Source organism: Mixophyes fleayi, chromosome 4, assembly GCF_038048845.1.
Source record: "Mixophyes fleayi isolate aMixFle1 chromosome 4, aMixFle1.hap1, whole genome shotgun sequence".
Classification (NCBI taxonomy): Eukaryota; Metazoa; Chordata; class Amphibia; order Anura; family Limnodynastidae; genus Mixophyes; species Mixophyes fleayi.
Window position 1 is genome coordinate 8,155,956 of NC_134405.1, and position 16,764 is coordinate 8,172,719.

At 37.1% G+C, this 16,764-nt stretch overlaps 1 pseudogene; it reads left to right on the forward strand.

Annotated features, from left to right (window-relative positions):
* LOC142149624 (uncharacterized) overlaps nt 1-16,764 on the forward strand; it is a 168,859-nt pseudogene that overhangs the window by 139,029 nt on the left and 13,066 nt on the right.

Genomic DNA, 16,764 nt, shown 5'->3' on the forward strand with positions numbered 1-16,764 from the left:
TTCAGGGGTAAAGGAAAATTTAGAAACTTTGGAGCTTGGAGAAAGTGCGAGGGGCTATTGTCTGAGTAGCATTACGTCCGTAAGTACGGCGACCCCATAGTTAAAAAGAGACACACCCAGCGATGCCAGTCCAGTAATATTCGGACTTGAGCAGGCATCCTTGAGAATGATTATCATTCTTGGGAGGGTAAGGTTTTAGACCAAACAAAGTGCTGGGCGTGCTCACGCGTGCCTCAGTGATTATATCAAGTAGGATTAGTTCTCTTTCCACTAAATATTCTTGAGGTACCCGAACTATGGGTGGGAGGTCACTAGGGGAAAAAGTAGAACACCTAGGTCCCTTAGTCTGAAGTCTCCCAATGCTTTACAAGCCGATCACTGTTAAATCTGAGTATTGGGAGACTGGGAAGAACGAACAGACAATAGCCCGCCCACAAGTGTTGATGAAAAGAACTGGTGACATTATTAGATGTGTGTATATTAACGCAAGCTGAAGGAGATTGCATATGACATTATTGATAGACATAGGATGATGCTATTGATGAACATGAAGTGTTTAAATGTATTCTGAGCTTAAAGACATGCGTTGGACAGAAGAACCTGTTAAACTTGAAGAACTGTAGTAGAGAATTCTGTATAGCTGATACACGTTCTACTGTACCATGTACCTTTCCAAATAATGTATTAAGTATTTTATTGCACCCTTGAAGGGCATACAAAAGGTTATCTCCAAGCTCCAGAAGTGTACGGTTTATAGTAAAAGAAGAAGTCATTTAGAGGATTAAGACTCTCTCTTATGATAACTTGTTTAGATCTACAAACAGCGTGGACATACACCAAGGGGGATTTGTATTACATAACAATGAAACGTGGTACTGAGATCCTGCATATAACATCTTTAAGGTGATAGTTTATTGTACTATCAAAGGGTGGACTGTCAAAGTCGTATAATTGGATGAACGAAAGTATATTGGTTTAATATTGGTTTGCCGTGCGTATTGCGAAGCGTACGCCACGTGTTACGTGACGTGGTGCGTTCGCACGGTAAAATACGCACGCACACACTCGCATTACAACAGTTAGTTATTTATATCATTTCATATTGGTTCTGTTACACTGTAATTCAGGAGCAGATAGTATTCGGTTTATTATTAGTCTATATATATATATATATATATATATATATATATATATATATAGTGATTATATGTACATTGTAGTGTTATTAAAGGTTTAGGTAATAGGAAAGGTGTCATGCCTGATATCATATTGAAGCCCTAATCATCAGCAGCTGTCCGGTGCAGTCGGCGAAGAGATCGCACATTGCATACTTTAGTTATTGATATTAGAGAGTAAACCTTTCTATGATACTGGCTATGAAAAGGAGCAGACCCCCTGGGGAGAAGACCCCCACCTTTGGATTCCTTAGATTGAATCAACGTATTACCTGTCTGGCCTGGACCCACCCAACGTCTGGACCTATAGAAACAATCTACGTCATCTCTATTGTTCACAATGAAATACTGATTGTATATATATTAGCTGCATCTCACTGGGGCCTCAGTCAACTCTGACATAATATTCTATACAGAATATTGTCCATCGGGTCCCGTGGGTGCGCAAGCGAGCGCAAGCGATTGCATTGGTATGTACTTATCTTTTGGTATTGGCTGTGCTGTACTGTACTTTATCATGATATAATAATGTATTGAATTGTTGACTATTTACATCTGTTAAAAATAAATCACTTTGTGCTTTGGGCACACATTCAATTGATTGGGCAATGCTTATTTTAAAACAATAGAATTACTTTAATATTGTATACCAACTTAACAATATATGTTTTGTCAGAGTAACTCCAGCAGTGAAATATAAAATTAACATGTGAAAGTGTTCATGTGATTTACAATGCAAAGATTGTCGCTGTAATACAAAAAATGGGGGGTAAATCCTCTATATAGTCTTTGGACTTTAAAGTACATAATTATTTGTATTAATAAAAAAATCATAGTATAAAGAGTTGTGTGTTCTTGGTTTAGTATGAAGCCATGCTTACGTTCTTTATCCCCATTTACTATATGATGGCCCTTTAATATTTTTCCAGATAAGTTAATAATTGACCTTTAAATTTGTTTATTGAGATAATTCACAGGTGCTTCCTGGTATAAGCAGATATATCTGTCTGTTGTTAGTATTATTCAGTTTAAAGCAAAAATGTATTATCCACAGCGGATAGAGAAATCACATAAATATAAATACAGTGAATTATCCCATTTTATCTCATGTTTATGTCTTATTTTATATGTTTCTCTATGAGGTGCTCTCCCAGAACAAAGTGTTACTATTACAGGAAGGAATGGGAAAATAATTTTGTATTGGAAACACTATTAATCCACACTAATCTTGTAGCAAGAAAATATTTAGATCCCTATTTTTATTTATTTATAATAAAATAATATTTTCTTTGTCAGACTGTTCTTTTACCAAGCTACATATTAAAATGAAAATGAAAGTATGATCAGTAATAATAGAAGAAATGTGTGAGAATGTAAAACAGAGGAAAGGACGTCACCCCTTAGGTGCTCATTATCTAATTATTGAGGTCTATATTTCTTCCGCTATCTTGTATCAAAAATTCACTGTTCACTTACTGCCTAATATATCTCACCCCTTGACAGTTACCTTTCTACTGATATAATCAATGTTAATCACTTCACTTGTCAGGGTGCCATCACACAGAGACTTGTGTGCTTTGTACAACAAGGGAAATGATTAGTTTGTACAGAACACTGAGCATGAAACATATGTCTATGGAGATGCTTCATGTCACACTGCACCAGCAATGGCCCTTCATCGTGTAACAATACATTGTATGGAGCCCCAAAGCAGGTGGGCCTGTGTGCTGTCACTGCCAGGGATGATTTTTAGTCTGCCATTTGTGTATACTATATAATACCTCCTGTACTGTGTAGTATTACCTCCCCTGTGTACTATTACCTCTCCTGTGTACTATTACCTCTCCTGTGTACTATTACCTCCCCCCCTGTGTACTATTACCTTCCCTGTGTACTATTACTTCCCATGTGTATTATTACCTCTACTGTGTACTATTACCTCTCCCCTGTGAACTATTATCTCTCCCCTGTGTACTATTACCTCTCCTGTGTACTATTGCCTCTCCTGTGTACTATTGCCTCTCCCCTGTGTACTATTACCTTTCCCCTGTGTACTATTACCTCTCCCCTGTGTACTATTACCTCCCCTGTGTACTATTACCTCTCCTGTGTACTATTACCTCCCCCCCCTGTGTACTATTACCTTCCCTGTGTACTATTACCTCCCATGTGTATTATTACTTCTACTGTGTACTATTACCTCTCCCCTGTGTACTATTATCTCTCCCCTGTGTACTATTATCTCTCCTGTGTACTATTACCTCTCCTGTGTACTATTGTCTCTCCCCTGTGTACTATTACCTTTCCCCTGTGTACTATTACCTCTCCCCTGTGTACTATTACCTCCCCTGTCTAGTATTACATCTCCTGTGTACTATTACCTCTCCCCTGTGTACTATTACCTCTCCTTTGAACTATTACATCTCCTGTGTACTATTACCTCTCCTGTGTACTATTACCTCTCCCCTGTGTACTATTATCTCTATTGTGTACTATTACCTCTCCTGTGTACTATTACCTCTTCTGTGTACTATTACATCTCCTGTGTACTATTACCTCTTCTTTGTTCTATTACCTCCCCTGTGTATTATTACTTCTCCTGTGTACTATTACCTCTCCTGTGTACTATTACATCTACTGTGCACTATTATCTTTCCTGTGTACAATTACCTCTTCTTTGTACTATTACCTCTCCCCTGTATATAATTACCTCTATCCTGTGTACTTTTACCTCCCCCGTGTACTATTACCTCTCCTGTGTACTATTACCTCTCATGTGTACTATTACCTCTCCCCTGTGTACTATTACATCTCCTGTGTACTATTACCTCTTCCCTGTGTACTATTACCTTTCCTGTGTATTATTACCTCTCCTGTGTACTTTTACCTCTCCCCTGTGTACTATTACCTCCCCTGTGTACTATTACCTCTTCCCTGTGTACTATTACCTCTCCTGTGTACTATTACCTCTCCTGTGTACTATTACCTCTCCTGTGTACTATTACCTCTTCCCTGTGTACTATTACCTCTCCTGTGTACTATTACCTCTCCGCTGGTATCACTCGGAATAAACAGTTATGTTTGTGAAACCACTCACTTTCCCTTCATTCATAGACTAGATCACATACTGCAGCAGATATTTGAATGAAATTGACTTAAAAAAAAACGTTGCTTGTCATATACAGACAGATATACAATACAACAAGACAATAAAACATGTAATAACATACAGTATATATACACCAATATATTTGAGTTGCAAATGGACACTTCATGGAGCTAATGTATGAAATTATCTTTCACTTTGTCTGAAATACATCAGTATAAAAACAAGGATTGGAAGTCAGTCACCCATTCATTCACTTGTACAGGTCACTATCAGAGAACAGCTCAGATTGCCTGATAGATGACATGTATTAGGGGGCATAGATAGAAGAACATGAGACTCTCTGTACTAGTGTTCTCCTTATATAATTATTTCAATTTGTGAATTATGATGATGTATTTATGCAGAATTGTTGTTTGTATTTATATAATATTGTCACATTTGTACTTATGGTATTTTGTCATTTTGTTGCACATTCTGACCTCCCATGAGCAACACTACAGAACCCCTGTGGTGCCTTATAAATAAAGGATAATAATAATTTTAGAAAACAGAGTGATCATGAAAAGGCATAAATGGCAAATATAACAGAGCGAAGACCCCATAAGTGAAGTATATGAAATCAACCAAAAACAGCTGACAACCCTCATATAATGTGAAGAATGACATTATGACATAAATGTGAGTGACCACTAGAGGGTGCAGCTAGAGGACTGTGGCACAATGGAAGTATAATACTTTTATATAAGACATATAATGATAAAGGAGGGCACAGTGTGATGCGAGGAGCTACAATAAGGGGCCACAGTGTAATGCAGGGGCCGCAGTTAAGAAGGGGGAGCAGTGTGATGCAGTGTAATGATAAAGGAGGGCACAGTGTGATGAGAGGGGCAGTAATAAAGGGCCACAGTGTGATGCAGGGGCCGCAGTTAAGAAGGGGGAGCAGTGTGATGCAGTGTAATGATAAAGGAGGGCACAGTGTGATGAGAGGGGCTGTAATAAGGGGCCACAGTGTGATGCAGGGGCCGCAGTTAAGAAGGGGGAGCAGTGTGATGTAGTGTAATGATAAAGGAGGGCACAGTGTGATGAGAGGGGCTGTAATAAGGGGCCACAGTGTGATGCAGGGGCTGCAGTGATGAAGGGGAGCAGTGTGATGTAGTGTAATGATAAAGGAGGGCACAGTGTGATGAGAGGGGCTGTAATAAGGGGCCACAGTGTGATGCAGGGGGCTGCAGTGTGATGCAGTGTAATGATAAAGGAGGGCACAGTGTGATGAGAGGGGCTGTAATAAGGGGCCACAGTGTGATGCAGGGGGCTGCAGTGTGATGCAGTGTAATGATAAAGGAGGGCACAGTGTGATGAGAGGGGCTGTTATAAGGGGCCGCAGTGTGATGCAGGGGGCTGCAGTGTGATGCAGTGTAATGATAAAGGAAGGCACAGTGTGATGAGAGGGGCTGTAATAAGGGGCCACAGTGTGATGCAGGGGGCTGCAGTGATGAAGGGGAGCAGTGTGATGCAGGGGCTGCAGTGTGATGCAGTGTAATGATAAAGGAGGGCACAGTGTGATGAGAGGGGCTGTAATAAGGGGCCACAGTGTGATGCAGGGGGCTGCAGTGTGATGCAGTGTAATGATAAAGGAGGGCACAGTGTGATGAGAGGGGCTGTAATAAGGGGCCACAGTGTGATGCAGGGGGCTGCAGTGATGAAGGGGAGCAGCGTGATGTACATGTTATTTGAAACCTATGTTCTGGGTAGGAGCTTCTTTAGGGGGGTGGAGCTCTCTGTATGCAAGGTTCAAGACAGTAGTGTTGTAATTTCACTTGGAAGTATGATTTACTTACAAATACAGATACTAGTAATAAACCAGCAGACTCTTCTACAACATCCAGTTACAGCACAAAACAAATATTTGCAAAAACATAAAATAATTGAAATGACATATCTTCCACTAAAAGTGCTGCTTTTAGGTCACTGTCCCGCTGTCCTGAAAGTAAGGACTGCTGGGATATATGTCACGCTCTGGTGAGCAGGCGCTGCACACTTCTGCCAATGGTGTATGCAGCAAAGCAGGTTTTTTTCTGTTGGAGGGAGGTCTAGAGCTTTTCATCTGCTAAGGACGCCCCCAGTGATGCAAGCCACACCCACAATGGTATGGCCACGCCTCTTTTATGGCGCTGCACGGCGGTACATGGCTTCCCCTTGTACTCGACTATAGGAGTATATGCTATGGCTAAGATATAGTGCTATGGATTATTTCAGGGAGGGGCCTCAAACACACCAAACGCTTCAGTTTTCTGGGGGTCGAGCAAGGTGCACCCCAAAACGCTCCCTTACCTATTACCATCTTGAGTAGGAAAAGCAACTGTTTCATCTGCAGGATATGTCATTTTGTTGCTCGAACCTTTGGGGACTCTGGTAGGCGCAATTGCTATTCCCCTGTATATGTGCAATCATTATACAAATTCATGTGATTTTATTATATCTGTTGAATGAGGATTGTCAATTTAAGAAATATGTTTATGTAATAAAGGGTAAAACCACTATATTCTTTTTGTGGTTACCTGATTTTCTATTTGCCTATGGAATATTATCCCTGGTGATGAATTGGATCATATGAGGACAAGACCCTGTCCTGAATATATTGAGAAGTTGAAACTATATGTTTTTGAAGGCTTTGAATATCCACGGGTTTGTGTAAGTGACATTGCATGTGGGGCTCCGAAAGTAGGTGAAAGAGACCCCTATCTATTACCTTCTCATTTTGCATTTTATATAGTTGTGACTATGGTATTTACCTTTTTCAATATGGAAGTGGCACCTTTCTAGTCTCTCTGGAATCACGCTTGTGCATGTGAGATGTTTAATGCACATGGTGGTGAGAAAATCCATTGAATGTATTACACTATTTTTTCCATTTTCTTTTCTTTTGGGAACATTTTTGAGTGAGACACCTAGAAACAATCCAAGCAAAATTATATTGATTTACATATGCCTTGTGGACTATGGGATAAGATTTAATCATTGCCAATTTTAATTTTTTCTTTGGCAAATTTTCATATTTGTTTTGAGTGTACTATTTGTGACATGCCACTTATTGTTGCATTTTCATTAATGACTCATGTAGTGTTGTTGAAGTAACTTTTAACAGAAATACATATTAGCTCATATATTTAAGTTTAGGGTCTGTACTTTTAAGAGAACGTGTTGCACAATATAGAATTGCATAAAAAGAGACATGTATTTAGTAATTTTCCATCATTGCACAATTCATGAGCAAAACAGATTAGATAATTGTCATATGATTGTATTTCACAATCATCGCCTGAGAAGAGCTGCAGGAACTCTCTTCTGGATAGAACGTTCTTTATTCTACTAGTCCCTGTACCTGTATGAGCAGAGCAGCTGTATATTACAGAGCTCAGCAAGGGCTACCCCATTGTTATTGTGTTATTGTGTATTGCAGCTCTAGTTCATAACAGTTAGACCATCCCAGAGGGAAAATGCCTCCAAGTCCCCTTGTCAGACCTCTCTAGTCTTCTCTGACATTTAACATGGCCTTGATGTTATATAAAACACTTATAGATTGAAAACAATTAAAACTGCATATCCCCTGTATGGATATTATGATGATACAACAAGATAACCTAAATATGATACATATGCTACATTCAGATCCTCAGGGTGACTCTTGTGTATGAATCTTCTGGTGAGTGACAAGTGCTTTCCTTTCTATTTCACTAAAACACTTGCTGCATTAAGACCAAATACCTGTTTTCTCTCCTGTGTGAATTCTCTGATGTTGTACAAGAGCTGGCTTGTGGGTAAAATACTTTGTTGGGGTATCGGGGTTCACCGATACTTCTATCAATCACCTTCAATGTCAGTCAGATCTTTCTTTGTTTTTAGTCGACTGGTGAACAGAAAATACCCAACACCTGTATGATATAATTCTGAGAACTTTTATTCTGTTACAAATTGAGACCGCTTCAGCGTCTATTTTTATACATGTAAGTCTAGGGGTATAGATGCTGAACAACCAATTATAAGACAGTAAATTATGAAAGAAAGTCAATCAACAATTATATATATTGCAGTTTTCCAACAAAGTTTAAACAATTCTATCTTCTTTATGCATTATCTCTTTCCAGGTTTTCTGCCAATACTCTTGTGCTGCTCTGTGAAGAACATTTCGCTTTACTGCGTGTCCTTGGTCTGTTTCTGTTCATGAGAACATCCTGCTATGTAGTTTCATAACCTTGAATAATTTGTCTTTTAAACTGAACATAATATCTGCTAATTTCTCTTAAAGTTATAGCATAACATATTAGCTTCTAAAGCTTAGTACATGATAGATATTAAATCAATAATCATACAATTTCACTCTAACACTCCCCTCTTTGATTAAATATTAACAATTAACTTCTACCTATAAGTCATGGTGATACTCAGCAGAAGACAGTTAGTACCTACATTTACATCATATGGTATCATAAGGACCCCATATAGGTAGAACAAGAATTCATTCAGCACACATCTCTGGTACTTTATCACCATAACTTTTCTTTCCCTATTTAATGTTTTATCTAGGTGCATAGAGGGGAATACTTTGCTGATATCTATTCAAAAGCTTTCTTGTATTACATGTTAAGTAGCAGTTCCATATAATCATTATAGTTAGTACAAAAAGAATTAGTAACAATGGGTGAATCAAGATATTCATAGCTTTTTTCATGGAATAAGATCCATTAACAAATATGTCCCACCAATGATGCGATAATCCATCTTTCAATTCCGAGGTTAAATGTACTAGTTCACCTGCCTCTATTATTGTAGTCATTTTTGCATGATGAGTAAAATAATTTACCTCTTTTAGGTGTTTATCTAATAGTTGAGTATTGTTAATTTGAAATAATAAGAAGCTGTAGGTTAAATGATACATTTCTATCTTTAAGTTTGTACTCCTCCCCTTTCAATGTTACCTGTGTTTCGGTATCTGGTAAAAATATATGTGTCTGATTTTTCCACTTAAAGATTGTAACATTATATAGACATCCGGAGAATGGTGGGTGCTTACCTATGGCCTGTAAGCCTTCTTTCATTGTACTTATTATACAGACTACTTGTGGTGCTATCTCGATGTACATATCCTTACTGGGGTCATGTAAGGTCCATTTACACGCACTGGTGGGGTGTTGCAGTTGACAGGGCTCATATATAGGCGAGTGTTTATTGCACACTATACCTCTGTTAGTTTTTGTACATAATGAGGTATCATGAGTCTGATTTGATTCTAATTCTATGTAGGATCCTTTCATAGTGGGTGTCCATAGCTGGGTACCCCCAGATGGTGTGTACAGGGGTACTGGTAATATCATAAATTTACAAACTGTCTTTTCTTGCGTAACATTAAACACCTCTAGTACCCCTGTGCAGGCTTGTTCTGAACATTCTACCTTTGTTGTGCTCATCTCAAACCAGAGCGTGTTGGTCAAGTTAAATAGTGACCTATAGAATTCTTCATGTTTACCAAGGAATTGGGTTTGGGTGACTTGTTTCTGCATTACCTGTGCTATTACCTGCATATTGCACACTGTCCAGTCAAAGATTTTAGTAATGTTTCTGTCCAATTTAACCTGTGTAATTTGTGACTGGTTGAAAATCTGAAGCAATTCTTGAGTTACTCTTAAATGTTGCTGTATGGGTGTATAAAGAGTGGGCATCCAATCAGCCTGCATATGTACTATTTTATCCAACTGGTGACCTGCATTGCTCATCTTGCTACTGATGGTTTCTATGTCAATTGAATTCAATACCCCCATTCCCGTTCCAGTGCCCCCTAGTAGTGTATCATACCACTGACGCTTTCTATCGGGGTTCACCGATACTTCTATCAATCACCTTCAATGTCAGTCAGATCTTTCTTTGTTTTCAGTCGACTGGTGAACAGAAAATACTCAACACCTGTATGATATAATGCTGAGCAGCTTTTATTCTGTTACAATTTGTGACCGCTTCAGCGTCTATTTTTATACATGTAAGTCTAGGGGTATAGATGCTGAACAACCAATTATAAGACAGTAAATTATGAAAGAAAGTCAATCAACAATTATATATATTGCAGTTTTCCAACAAAGTTCAAACAATTCTATCTTCTTTATGCATTATCTCTTTCCAGGTTTTCTGCCAATACTCTTGTGCTGCTCTGTGCAGAACGCTTCGCTTTACTAACATATTAGCTCCTAAAGCTTAGCACATGATAGATATTAAATCAATAATCATACAATTTCACTTTAACAACTTGCTACAGTCAGAGTATTTATATGGCTTCTCTCCTGTGTGAATCTTCCAATGTTTTTCAAGAGATGACGTTCGGGTAAAACATTTGCTACATTCAGAGCATTTATATGGTTTCTCTCCTGTGTGAATCCTCTGATGTCTAAGAAGATGAGACTTTTGGGTAAAACACTTGCTACATTCAGAGCATGTATATGGTTTCTCTCCTGTGTGAATCCTCTGATGTAAAACAAGATTTTCCAATTGGGTAAAACACTTGCTACATTCAGAGCATGTATATGGTTTCTCTCCTGTGTGAATCATCTGATGTAAAACAAGATTTTCCAATTGGGTAAAACACTTGCTACATTCAGAGCATTTAAATGGTTTCTCTCCTGTGTGAATCCTCTGATGTACAAAAAGATCAGATTTCTGTGTAAAACATTTGCTACATTCAGAACATTTAAATGGTTTCTCTTCTGTGTGAATCCTCTGATGTTTAATTAGTTTTGATTTACATGAAAATGTTTTGTCACATTCAGAACACAAATAGGGCTTCTCTCCTTCTATATTCATCATGTGTTTGACAACAAACTAGTTGTCGAAAGTTTCTCCAATTCAAAAATGAAGTTAGCTGCTATACAGAAGAATTGATCACTGTAGTATGTCTGACTTGTATGTGAGTTTTTTTGGAACACTCAGATGCTCACAGAACAAGGAAATTTTCAAGATGTCTTCTGTTATTAATGGGAATCCTGCTCATTAGTTCATCTGTAAGCAAAATTAATTATAAAATTAATGTTATATTAATGAAAATGCTTCAACAACGGCAGTGTTATATTGGATAAGGAATACAAAAACTATTTTATACACTAACAACTATGAAACAGACATTGACCATTGTTTTTATTTTTGTGTACATTGATACAGAAACATACATACTTAATTGAAAACTGTAAAGGCCTATCTATACACTCAAACAAGGCAAAAATGTTGTGATATATCCATACAGGAGATAATGTTATCACCATAGACTCACTATTAATTAAGCATCTTACATAATTAGATGTAGGTGTTACTCCTTTGAATAAAATTCACAAGTACACTAAGGCAGATAAAGTGTTAAAAATGAGGAACTCTGGAGTCATGTAAATATATAATCAGTAAATCATGTGGCAGCACCTAAATGGGGGTCCTGTCCAGTACTAGAGGTATCTAATAAAGTGTCCACTAAGTACATATTTATATATCTTCACAGGAATAAAATTGTGGCACTAAGTGATTACTGAATATTAAGTGATAAACAAATAACAATCAAATAAATTAACACCATACAGGAGGTTGCTCTTTCCTTGGACACCTGTTCCAGGTATATATCTATAAAGTATCACACAAGAAAAAGCACCAAACAGTGTAGTTTTATCAAACAAATTTAAATAAACAATGATGTGCTCTATTGATACTGCCTATTTATAGTCATTCCTCCCCATCTCTCTTCAATAGTTCCCGGGATGATCAGAAGGTTCTCAGACTGTTTGTCTCCAGGTCTCGCATGTCAATCACATTGGCTTGTAAATGACATATAAACATTCCTAAGGTCACTGAATAAAAAGGAAAATTCTAATTACACCTTGGCAGGTGGTAAGATCTTGAATTCTAATTAGATCAGCACAGTCTCTGACATCCTGTTATGTCAACAAATGGACCCTTTGTTTAGGATTTGTCTATTGTGTAGGCAGAGAGTGTGAGCAGGAAGACCTGTTCTACATATCAGCAGTAACTCTGATTTCAATATGATTCACTGATAAAAAATAAGACATAATACACAGATTTGTTTTATTGCACTGTAAGGACGCACATCTGGGACATATCTCAAAAGGACACCACTTTATCCTAATAATAATAATAATAATAATAATAATAATAATAACCATTTATTTTATTTTACAATTAAGAGACAATTGGGTTATTTTTCTATTTTTATTTATTTAGGTGGATTTTATTTTAATTTTGTATGTTAGATGGTAATAAATAATTTGTAATTATTAACTGGATGTGTGGTATATAATTTGTGTAACCTGTTTGCGCTTCTTGTTATCTTTTTGAATATAATATAAATGTACATTGATAATTATAATGGTTCATGAATATCTATTTACACTGCAACCATGTGGGAAAGTAGATAGATATAATGTACAGTGTATTATCAGGATATTTATAGTTCAAGACAAGTTAACCCAGCTTCATTTTGCTATACAATATTTACTAATGATAATTGAAAGTGCAGGATATACAATGCAAATTAGTGTAATGAAAAAAATATAATTCTGTTATGTTGCAGAACTAACTATATAAACATACTAACTTTACTCTGAAGATTTCTCCTTCTATCTCTTTCCCTCCTGATCATTCTTACTGCTCCATCCTTCCAGCTCTCCAGCCACCAACTCACTAACACTGGGCTGATACTGCCTATTTATAGTCATTCCTCCCCATCTCTCTTCAATAGTTCCCGGGATGACCAGAAGGTTCTCAGACTTTTTGTCTCCAGATCTCTCATGTAAATCTCATTGACATGTAAATGATGTATAAACATTCCTTAGGACAAATACTATGAAGGAAAATTCTAATTAGACCTTGACACCTAGTAAAATCTTGCATTTTAATTAGATCATGACAGACTCTGACATCCTGTTATGTCCACAAATGGACTTTTTGTTTATTATCCATCTATTATCTAGGCAGAGAGTGTGAGCAAAAAGACCTGTTCCAGCACAAAGCTGTATATATGCACAGTAGATAATGGACTTCTCACCTACTCACTATTAATGAAGCACTTTACATATTTAGCTGTAGGTGGAGCTCCCAGGAACAAAATAGACAATAAGTTCACTTAAGAATGTAATTTGATAAATAATGAGGCACTCTGGTATCTACATCTAATGTATAAATCTCTATTGTATAACAAATTTAATCTACATGATTTGTCACAGTAACCAGAGCAGCAAACTATAAAATTAACAAGTGAAAAGTGCTCCTGTGATTTCCAATGCAAATTATGTTTGAAAAATCAGAGATGGCTGCAGTAGTACAAATAATATGGAATTATATAACTTACACAGAGGAGAGGTAATAGTACACAGGGGAGGTATAAGTACAAAGGGGAGGTAATAGTACACAGGGGGGAGGTAATAGTACAAAGGAGAGGTAATAGTACTCAGGAGAGGTAATAGTACACAGGAGAGGTAATAGTACACAGGAGAGGAAATAGTACACGGGAGAGGTAAAAGTACACAGGAGAGGTAATAGTACACAGAGGAGAGGTAATAGTACACATAAGAGGTAATAGTACACAGGGGAGAGGTAATAGTACACAGGAGAGGTAATAAAACACAGGAGAGGTAATAGTACACAGAAGAGGTAATAGTACACAGGGGAGAGGTAATAGTACACAGGAGAGGTAATAGTACACAGAAGAGGTAATAGTACACAGGGGAGAGGTAATAGTACACAGGAGAGGTAATAGTACACAGAAGAGGTAATAGTACACAGGAGAGGTAATAGTACACAGAAGAGGTAATAGTACACAGGAGAGGTAATAGTACACAGGAGAGGTAATAGTACACAGGAGAGGTAATAGTACGCAGGAGAGGTAATAGTACACAGAAGAGGTAATAGTACACAGGGGAGAGGTAATAGTACACAGGGGAGAGGTAATAGTACACAGGAGAGGTAATAGTACACAGAAGAGGTAATAGTACACAGAAGAGGTAATAGTACACAGAAGAGGTAATAGTACACAGGGGAGAGGTAATTGTTCAGTAGGTGAACAGTGAAAATTGATACAACATAGTGGAAGAACTATAGAACACAATAATTAGGTAATGAGCACCTAAGGGGTGACGTCCTTTCCTCTGTTTTATATTCTTACACATTTCTTCTATTACTACTGATCACACTTTCATTAAAAGTTTAATATATAACTTGGTAAGAGAATGGTCTGACAAATAAAATATACTTTTAATAGATATAAATAAAAATAGGGATGTAAATGTCTCTATGCTACGACATCAGTGTGGAATGAGAGCGTCTCCAATACAGAATTATATCCCCTTTCCTCCCTGTAATAGTAACACGTTGTTCTGGGAGAGCACCTCATAGAGAGACATATAAAATAAGACATAAACATGAGATAAACTGGGATAACCCACTGGTATTTATATTTATGTGATTTCTCTATCCGCTGAGGATAATACATTTGTGCTTTAAACTGAATAATACTAACAACAGACAGATATATCTGCTTATACCAGGAAGCACCTGTGAATTATCTCAATAAACAAATATAAAGGACAATTGTTAACTTACCTGGAAAAAAATATTAAAGGGCCATCATATGGTGATGGGGATAAAGAACGTAACATGGCTTCATACTAAACCCCACACCCAGTTTTCTTTATAATATGATATGTTTATTAATAGAGATGATTATGTACTTTAAAGTCCAAAGACTATATAGAGGATTCACAGCAATCTTTGCATTTTAAATCACATGTTAATTTTATATTTCACTGCTGGAGTTATTGTAAAAAAACATATAGTGTTAAGTTAGTATACAATAAAGATTAGTATTTTACAAGTGTTTAGTTTTTGACCACTTTTTCTACTTTAGTGGACTAATTGTCTATTTGGTTGAGGGGAGCCCCACCCACATCTAAACCTGTAAATTGCTTCATTACTAATGATTAGGTGACAAGTCCATTATCTCCTGTGTAGATATATCACAGCTATGTATGTTCACAGTTTTCATTTAAGTATTAATCTAACTTGCTATAGCTTATTGTTTTTACCATAATATTAGTGAATCTCTTACAAGTTTCACACAGTTTTCCATATATATATATATATATATATATATATATATATATGCTGCGTGCAGATTAGAGATGAGCGGGCTCGGATTCCGAAAGGGATCCGAGCACTGTTCGGATATTTCCGGCGGGCAAAAAAAATGAAAACGAGGCTCTGTCGTCCAAGTCTCGCGTCGAATCTCGCGAGGGGTGGGAGGGAGGGCCCAGAACAATTCCATCTTGTACCTCTTTTTTTGGCATTATGTGCTCAAGCTACCTCGGTGCAACCTTTTGGCCTAAAAACAATATTGTGAGGTGTTCAGAATAGACTGGAAATTTGTGGAAATGATTGTTATTGAATATTATTGAGTTTAATAATAGCGTAGGAGTGAAAAAAAAACACAAAACAGTTTTTTAGCACTTTTTATGTTTTTTTCAAAATAAATCTGAATCCAAAACCTTAAATCCGAACCAAAACCTTTCGTCAGGTGTTTTGCGAAACAAATCCGAACCCAAAACCTCAAGCAAATTCGAATCCAAAACTCAAAACACGAGACACCAAAAGTGGCTGGTGCACATCCCTAGTGCAGATAAGCTACAACACAAACAGAAAGCATAGCAATTGGTCATGTTAAGACCCAGAAGTGGAGGAATAGGTCGTTAGTTGGTCAGCTTAATATATATTGCAATGTGGAACTAACATAAGAGGTTTTTTTATATAGAAAATCAATTAGCAACAGAATAATTGTATCTGTACCTGAGATGCAGATCATTACTGTATATAATTATTCTTGATATTTAGAACAGGTCTTTCTCTCACGCTCTCTGCATAGACAATAGGTGAGTCCTAGACAAAAGGTCCATTTGTTGACATAACAGGATGTCAGAGACTGTGATGATCTAATTAGAAGATTTTAACACCTGCTGAGGTCTAATTATAATTTATCTATTTATTCAGTGACCTTAGGAATGTTTATATTTCATTTACATGTCAATGAGATTTACATGAGAGACCTGGAGACAAACAGTCTGAGAACCTTCTGGTTATCTTGGTAACTATTGAAGAGAGATGGGGAGGAATGACTATAAATAGGCAGTATCAGCCCTGTGTTAGTGAGTTGGTGGCTGGAGAGCTGGAAGGATGGATCAGTAAGAATGATCAGGAGGGAAAGAGATAGAAGGAGAAATCTTCAGAGTAAGGTAAGTGTATTACGCTTAAGAAGATACATAAACAAATTTTTGTGTATATTATGTTGTAAATAATTTAGTGTTATACATGTGTGATGCGTTTTTACCTTAACAATGTTTTTATAGTTAGTACTGCAACCTAGCAGAATTATAATTTTTTCATTACACTAAT